The sequence below is a fragment of the Symphalangus syndactylus genome, chromosome 3 (genome assembly GCF_028878055.3).
Source record: "Symphalangus syndactylus isolate Jambi chromosome 3, NHGRI_mSymSyn1-v2.1_pri, whole genome shotgun sequence".
In the NCBI taxonomy this organism is placed as follows: Eukaryota; Metazoa; Chordata; class Mammalia; order Primates; family Hylobatidae; genus Symphalangus; species Symphalangus syndactylus.
Window position 1 is genome coordinate 97,114,711 of NC_072425.2, and position 8,696 is coordinate 97,123,406.

The 8,696-nt window shown below is 40.5% G+C and overlaps 1 non-coding gene across 1 annotated transcript; it reads left to right on the forward strand.

Moving 5' to 3' along the window:
• Window positions 1–2,243: 2,243 nt before the first annotated feature.
• LOC129479964 (small nucleolar RNA SNORA64/SNORA10 family) lies at window positions 2,244–2,375 on the forward strand. The gene has a single exon (XR_008656882.1). It is a non-coding gene; the product is annotated as a small nucleolar RNA SNORA64/SNORA10 family (small nucleolar RNA).
• Window positions 2,376–8,696: the final 6,321 nt, after the last annotated feature.

An 8,696-nucleotide genomic window follows, 5' to 3' on the forward strand; every position in this document is an offset into this window, starting at 1 on the left:
CTCGAACTCCTGACTTCAAGTGATCCACCTGCCTTGTCCTCCTAAAATGCTGGAATTACAAGCATGAGTCACCACACCTGGCCTTTATAGCTATTTTTAATTTGCAAATCCAGACATAAAAGAAATCAAATCTCTGGATAAAGAATCTAACATTGATATGTTAGATGGCTTTCAGGAGACCAAGAAAGTGAGATAAAAACAATAACCCGGCCAGGTGTGGTGGCTCATGCCTGTAATCCCAGCACTTTGGGAGGCCAAGGCAGGCTGATCACAAGGTCAGGAATTCAAGACCAGCTTAACCAACATGGTGAAACCCCACCTCTACTAAAAATACAAAAATTAGCCAAGCGTGGTGGTGCACACCTGTAATCCCAGCTACTCAGGAGGCTGAGGCAAGAGAATTGCTGGAACCTGGGAGGCGGAGGTTGCAGTGAGCCAAGATCATGCCACTGCACTTCAGCCTGGGTGACAGAGTGAGACTCAGCCTCAAAAACAAAAAATCAAAAAACAATAATCCAAGTTAGTGACTTAGATAGAGTTTAGACCAGGATGATAACAACAGAAATGTAGGTAAAAGAAAGCTTTGGGGACATTTTAAGGAAAGATATGACAAAACAACTAATTAAGTTCATTTTAAAATGGAAATCAGGTTATGTCAATTCTTAAAACTTTTTAGTATCTTCTTATTGTTTTTAGAATAAAATTTATTTTTTACTGTTTCAGAACAATCTTCCAGCTGAGAGAACTGGAAAAACTAGACAATTTTTGTTTTTTAACTGTTTGAAGGCATCAGAGAGCTACAAAGAAAGTGAAAATGTGGGGGAAAGATCTGAAATAAACCAAACCCAGAGAGATGATCTAACTCAACCCTTGCTGCCAGTAACAAAAGTAAAATCTCTCTGGGGAAAGATAACACCCTACTGAGCCTCAAATCATAACTAAAATTTTTATTTACAATGTTTGGCAGTCGATCAGATAAAAAGAAGCAATGTAAAAGGGCAAAAGTTGATTAAAATAAGAGAGAGACCCATAGATACCTAGATGTTGATGTTATCTGACAGGTGCTTCAAGCCATGTATTCAAGAAGCTCTACAAAGCTCTAACAAAAGAGTACAAAGAAAACCATCCCTAGACACATAGTCCCACTGGAAAAGCTAAAAACAAAGAAAAATCTTATAAGCAACCAGAGAATAAAAGACATACTACCTTCACAAGAGCAAAAATTAGACCAACAGCTGACCTCCCAACAAAAACAATGGAAACAAGAAAATAGAATGACATGTGTGATATTATGAGATATATAAATATATATTATAATATCTGTATATATGGGCTTTTATCCATAGTTCCTGGCTTATAACTCCCATATCCCTTGTTACAGTCTTTAGTTATAATGTTGGGGCACTTAAAACCTCAGATAACAGGCCTCAGAAAACAGAATCTCTCTCTTACCTCCTGCCTCCTTTCATCTGCTCTTCCTCTTCCAAAGTCAGAAATCTTCCCTGCCTTTCTGTCTTAGAGCTGGCCATAAAGAAATTCTCTGACTTATGTGATTGTAGATCATAAGACATCCATTTCAGAAGAGGTCCTGCCCCATTCCCTGGAGGAAAGCATGCAGCAGAGAGAGGCCAAAAAGAATCTGAACAGATAGACATTGCTGGGTTTCCCCACTCAGCCTATTAGTGTTAGATCATACGTTTTGTGTCTAATCACATTTCTTTTTTTTGAGACGGAGTCTCACCCTTTTGCCCAGGCTGGAGTGCAGTGGCGTGATCTCGGCTCACTGCAAGCTCCGCCTCCTGGGTTCATGCCATTCTCCTGCCTCAGCTTCCTGAGTAGCTGGGACTACAGGCACCCACCACCACGCCCGGCTAATTTTTTGTATTTTTTTAGTAGAGACGGGGTTTCACCATGTTAGCCAGGATGGTCTCCATCTCCTGATCTCGTGATCGGCCCGCCTTGGCCTCCCAAAGTGCTGGGATCACAGGCGTGAGCCACCGCGCCCAGCCGTGTCTAATCACATTTCTACACAGCTGTTGATTATGCCTATCCAATGAAGCCTCCATAAAAGACACAAGAAGACTGGGTTTCCAGAGCTTCTGGATAGCTGAACACATTGGAGGCTCCTGGAGGCTGGTGGTCAGGCAGGGCATGGACACCCTGAACCTCTTCCCCCATACCTTGCCCTGTGAATTTCTTCACCTACATCCTTTGTAATATCCTTTGTAATAAACCAGTAAATAACTCTCTTGGCTGTGTATAGTTATACTTGGCTTCACTTGTGTGACTTTCGCAACGGGAAGAGAGAGAGAAGGTCCCCTTGGTACCTGAGCTCGGCCTTATGGTGGCCTCTTTCCTTGAAGGGTGCAACAAAAGCAGGACGAAAAAAAAAAAAGCAAGGCTATAAACTGATAAACATATTCAGTTTCCCTGAATTCTGCGAGCCACTCTAGCAAATTAATCAAACCCAAAGAGAGGGTGTGGAAACTCCACACTGAAGCTGCTAGGTCAGAAGTTCCACAGGCCCAAACTTGTGACTGATGAGGGTCAGGGGTGGTCTTGGGCACTGAGCCCTCAACCTGTGTTTTTTTTTTTTTCTTTTTGAGACAGAGTTTCACTCTTGTTGCCCAGGCGGGGTGCAATGGTGCATCTCGGCTCACTGCAACCTCCGCCTCCCACGTTCAAGCAATTCTCCTGCCTTGGCCTCCTAAGTAGCCTGCCACCATGCCTAGCTAATTTTTCTATTTTTAGTAGAGATGAGGTTTCACCATGTTGGCCAGGCTGGTCTTGAACCCCTGACCTCAGGTGATCCGCCTGCCTCAGCCTCCCAAAGTCCTGCGATTACAGGTGTGAGCCACTGCACCTGGCTTCAACCTGTGGTCTTATGTGCAGGAAAATAGTGTGAGAATTGACTTGAATTGGAGGACACACAGGTGGTTTCTGCTGCAGAATTGATGGCTTGCTTGCTTGCTGGTGGGGAGAAATCCCCATACATTTGGTCACAGAAATCTTCTGTCTGTGATTATTGTTTTTGAGTGAGAGGATAGCTCACTTTCTCAAAAATACTTTGAATTTTTTTCCCCACTCTGCTGACATACGTTGAAGTACACTTGACGCTGGAAAAACACAGATTTGAAATGCGTGGGTCCACTTACACGCAGATTTTTTTTAGAAAATATATTAGAAAATTTTTTGGAGATTTGGAGCAAATTGAAAAACTCACAGATGAACTGCATCACCTAGAAATAGCAAAACACTTTTACAAAGGTATGTCATGAATGCATAAAATATATGTAGACATAGTCTATTTTATTATTTACCATCCTAAAATATACACATCTTTTATAAAAAATTTACCAAAACTTTCCCTCACACATTTACAGACCATACATGACACCACTTGCTGTTGACAGAAATGTAAACAAAAATAAAGATGCCGTATTCAATCATAATTGCATAAAATTCACTATAGTACATATCTTACTACTGTAACAATTCCGTAACCACCTGCTGTGGCTATTGCAGTAAGCTCAAGTAAGTGTTGTGAGCATCCACTTAAAATGTTGTGTCATGCTCACACCTGCAATCCCAGCACTCTGGGAGGCTGAGATAGGTAGAGGCCAACAAGGGGAAACCCCACTTCTATCAAAAAAAATGCAAAAATTAGCCAGGCATGGTGACACAGTCCTGGAATCCCAGCTACTTGGGAGGCGGAGGCATGAGAATCACCTGAAACTGGGAGGGGGAGGTTGCAGTGAGCCGAGATTGCACCACTACACTCCAGCCTGGGCGACAGTAAGACTCTGTCTCAAAAAAAAAAAAAAAAAAGTTACATCACACTAATCATTACTGTGTGAGCAGTTGTCTCTCCAGTAAATTGCGTATTGCAGTAAAAAGTGATCCCTCACGGTTCTCACTTGTTTTTCACCATGTCTAGTGCAATACCATAAACCTTGAATAAGAAACATGGGAATCATATGAAGTGGTGCTGGAAGTGCGCTCAAGAAGCACAGAAAAGTTATGACATTAAAAGGAAAAGTTGACTATCTGGATATACACCATAGATTGAGGTCTGAAGCTGTATTTCAGGCAGACTATTCATCTTGTAAACAGATGACATAACCTTACAGTATTGATCAATACAGTACAGTACTTATGTCACCTATTTTCCTTATGATTTTCTCAATACCATTTTCTTTTCTTTAGCGTACTTTATTGTACGAATACAGCATATAATACAAATAACATACAAATTATGTGTTAATTTTCTGTTTGTTATCAGTAAGACTTCTGGCCAACAGTAGGCTATTAGTGCTTAAATTTTTAAGGCAGTGAGCGAGGCACGGTGGCTCATGCCTGTAATCCCAGCACTTTAGGAGGCCGAGGTGGGCAGATCACAAGGTCAGGAGTTTGAGATCAGTCTGGCCAACATGGTGAAACCTCGTCTCTACTAAAAATGCAAAAATTAGCTGGGCATGGTGGTGCCTGCCTGTAGTCCCAGCTACTCAGGAAGCTGAGGCAGGAGAATTGCTTGAACCCGGGAGGCGGAGGTTGCAGTGAGCCGAGATCGCACCACTGCACTCCAGCCTGGGTGACAGAGCGAGACTCCGTCTCAAAAAAAAAAAAAAAAAAATTAAGGGAGTCAAAAGGTACACATAGATTTTCAACTGTGTAGGGGTCAGTGCTCCTAATGCCCTCCTTGTTCAAGAATCAACTGTACTAAAAGAAAATGAATGCCAACCTTGAAATTCTGTACACAGTGAAAATATCACTTAGAAGTAAAACTAAATAAATCTTTTCAGAAACAAAAAAGGAAAGAATCTGTATTTAGAATCTGTACTGAGGAAATACTAAAGTAAGTTCTTCAGACAGAAGAAAAATGATCCCAGGTCCCAAAATTAAAGTTTTGCTAGATTTCAATTCTAATGAACCTCTAGAGATTAAAGAAAAAAAATTAGTACAGAAAGGATAAATATGCAAAAAGTAATAATAGTCATGTCTTGGGGATCTTAAATGTGTTGAGCTAAAAATTCAAAAACAAAAGCCCTCAGGGTACAGGGGCTCACGCCTATAATCCCAGCACTTTGGGAGGCCAACGCGGGCGGATCATGAGGCCAGGGGTTTGAGACCAGCCTGGCCAACATGGTGAAATCCCATCTTTACTAAAACTACAAAAATTAGCCAGTGTGGGCCAGGCACAGTGGCTCACGCCTGTAATCCCAGCACTTTGGGAGGCTGAGGCGGGCGGATCACGATGTCAGGAGATCAAGACCATCCTGGCTAACACGATGAAACCCCGTCTCTACTAAAAAAAAAATACAACAACAACAAAAATTGAGCCGGGTGTGGTGGCACGTGCCTGTAGTCCCAGCTACTCAGGACACTGAGGCAAGAGAATCACTTGAACACTGGAGGTGGAGGTTGCAGTGAGCCTAGACTGTGCCATTGCACTCCAGCCTGGGCTACAGTGCAAGACTGTGTCTCAAAAAAACAAACAAACAAAAAAAAAAAAACCCATATATCACAGGGGGAGGCAAGTGGGGAGGGTGGTAAATACAGTTTTAAAAAGTTTTGTTTTTATATTGTCCAAAAAGTAGAAGTGGTAAATGTACTAATTTACATTAAGCTTTACTCAGTTAAGGATGTATGCTGTAGGCCAGGTGTGGTAGTGGCTCATGCCTGTAATCCCAGCTCTTTGGGAGGCCGAGGCAGGTGGATCACGAGGTCAGCAGACCAGCCTGGCCAGCATAGTGAAACCTCGTCTCTACTAAAAATACAGAATTAGCCAGGCGTGGTGGTGGGCACCTGTAATCCCTGCTACTTGGGAGACTGAGGCAAGAGAATCGCTTGAACCCGGGAGGCAGAGGTTGCAGCGATCTGAGATCGCGCCACTGCACTCCAGCTCGGGGCAACAGTGCGAGACTCCAAATCAAAAAAAAAAAAAAAAAAAAGATGTATGCTGCAACTATGGAATAACAAAAGGAATAGTAAAAGAACGTATAACAATGGAGGGGGAGAAGAAGAAAAAAGACTTAATCTAAAAGAAAGGACATAAAAATAAACAAATAGTCAAATGGAAAAATGTGGTAGATTTAAACAAAATATCAGTAATTTGTAATTAAATATACAAAGACCAAGTAAAAGCAAACTATCATTAAAAATACAATTGTCAGACAGATAAATGCTCTATTCTGATTTTGCAACTTCATATCCTGCCATCCTGTCGATTGGTCACCAGTTCTAAGCATACTTGGTCTACTCGGTTCAGTGATTTTCCGTCTCAGGGCCCTTGCACATAAAGTTCCCTCTGCCTGAGATGCTCTTTCTTCTACTCTTCTCATAGCTCTCTAGATAAATCAGAAAAATCTCCAACCACTTTATCCAGTGAAAGTCACCCCTATTGTTTTCTGATTCTTAGCCCTCTGTTTCCTTCATAGCACTTTTCACATTTTTTATTTTACTAACTGCAACCTCCACCTCCCGGGTTCATGCCATTCTCCTGCCTCAGCCTCCTGAGTAGCTGGGACCACAGGCGCGTGCCACCACGCCCAGCTAATTTTTTTTTTTTTTTTTTTTGTATTTTTAGTAGAGACGTGGTTTCACCATGTTAGCCAGGATGGTCTTGATCTCCTGACTTCGTGATCCGCCCACCTCAACCTCCCAAAGTGCTGGGATTACAGGCATGAGCCACCGCGCCCAGCCTATTTTACTAACTTTTGTCTGATATCCCTTTAGAATTAAGCTTCATTTATTTGTTAACTACGCACATATGTGAGTGTTTAGTATGTGCTGTGTAGTTTGTAAGAGCTAGGGATATGGCAATGGATAAATGCCCGGTCCTTGTGGAGCTTACTTTCTAGAGCAGGAAAGAGACAAACTACCCTTCTCTGTTTTGGTGATTGCTATATTCTAAACACCTGGCAGCATGAGGCAGTTGTTCATATACCTGAGTGAATGTTTGGTCTACTTGCTAGAAATCATGCCAGATGACTCATAAAGCTTCCTCCATAAATAACCTTGTAACAGAGATAATGTTGCCATTTAAAGGTGAGAAGGCTGCAGCTAAGAGAAATTAAGTAACTTGCATTCAGTTACACAGCTAATACATGTCAATACTCTACCTGTATAATTTAACATAAACACCCAATTTCTAACATGAGGAGCTGCTGACAGATTGATCAAGCAAGAAGGACCATCTTTATAGAATAGACTGAACGTGTTTTACTTGATTAATCAAATGCATCTTGGGTTTAGCCTATTGGTTATAGGCCATTTGGATCTGCCCATTTTCTTCAAGTATTCCTACTGTGATAGGTCTTTGATTTTTCCTTACCATATCTGCTAGTCCTCAAAATCATTGGCTATTGTCATTGAAATCTGTGACATTCAAAGTTCTCAAAAGGGTTACAGAAAAAACAATACTGTAGGCACTAGTTATTAATAGTACTTCATCTGTAAAGCTTTAACCTGTCTCTTGTGAGATGGGCAGGACTATTTGTAAATTTCTAAGATATCACCAATATATTAAGCATACAATATATATAAAATTAGTAAAAGGAAAAGTGTCTATTCCATATTGCCTTTCCCTGGGGTTGCTCAGATTTCCCCTAAGCCATCTGATCTGAGACATCCCTGGATCAGACAGCATTCTGTTTGGTTATTATGACATAAATGTCAAGCCAATGAAAAACGCTCCACTATATAGAAGAAAAGGGTCTAAGACAGGTAAAGTTTCACTAGGCCAGTTCTATTTATGATCCCTTTATTCCTGCCACTAAAAGTATTATCCCTCTGGCATCCCCAGCCCACAATTTTTAAGTTCCAAAGCAATGGTTTCTAAATCTGGCTGATCTAGGTGTGTTTAAAAAACATCCTACAAAGAGTTGGAATATAAATTACTGGACCCATTTCCTAAAGATTCCATTCAAAATGTCTGAAGTGTAGGAATCTCGAGAGCTCCTTAAGTCATTCTGAAGTATAGCCAGTTTAGAAAAATGTCATTCTAGGGAACTCCATTTTGTCACTCACCCATTTCTGGGTATCTTCAGGTAGATGATAGATTAAGGGAAACAAGCACTTTTCATTTGAATACTTAAGAAATACTTCAGCCCACCGGATGCCCACAATTTCTAATCACCTGCTGTTTAGTTATTCAGTTCCTGCACTAAAAAGTAACAAAGAAAAAACCCCATAAAACAAATATTCAGATTCTCGTTGACATTACAAAGAGCTGCAACAGGAAGGTAAGAGTTCTTTTTCAATCAGAGGCCTGTTATATATCAGATGTCTTCCATGTAAGTTACTTAAATTTTCACAAAACAATTCTACTGCTTGAAATGAAATGAAAAGAAAAATATTGCCTAGAAAAAATTCCTCATGATTGTGGAAAATATTCATGTATATCAATTTATAAAAGAGAGCTTCCTAAAGTATTGTGTGTAAAATTTTTTATCCCAAATTGAGTATTTTTAAATATACTTGAAGAACTGCATATATTAAATAAACCAGACTCAACATTTCTAAAAGAGATTTTGTGAAACAAATATATCTAAAACATAGTCCCACATAAAATAACAATTCCAAGTGACCTTAAAATACAAGAATTTACCTCCAGTGAGATATACCTAAAGGACAAAGGTAACTACAACATTCTTAAACCACTACCAGTCATCAAATTGTTGACAGTAGTATTGCAT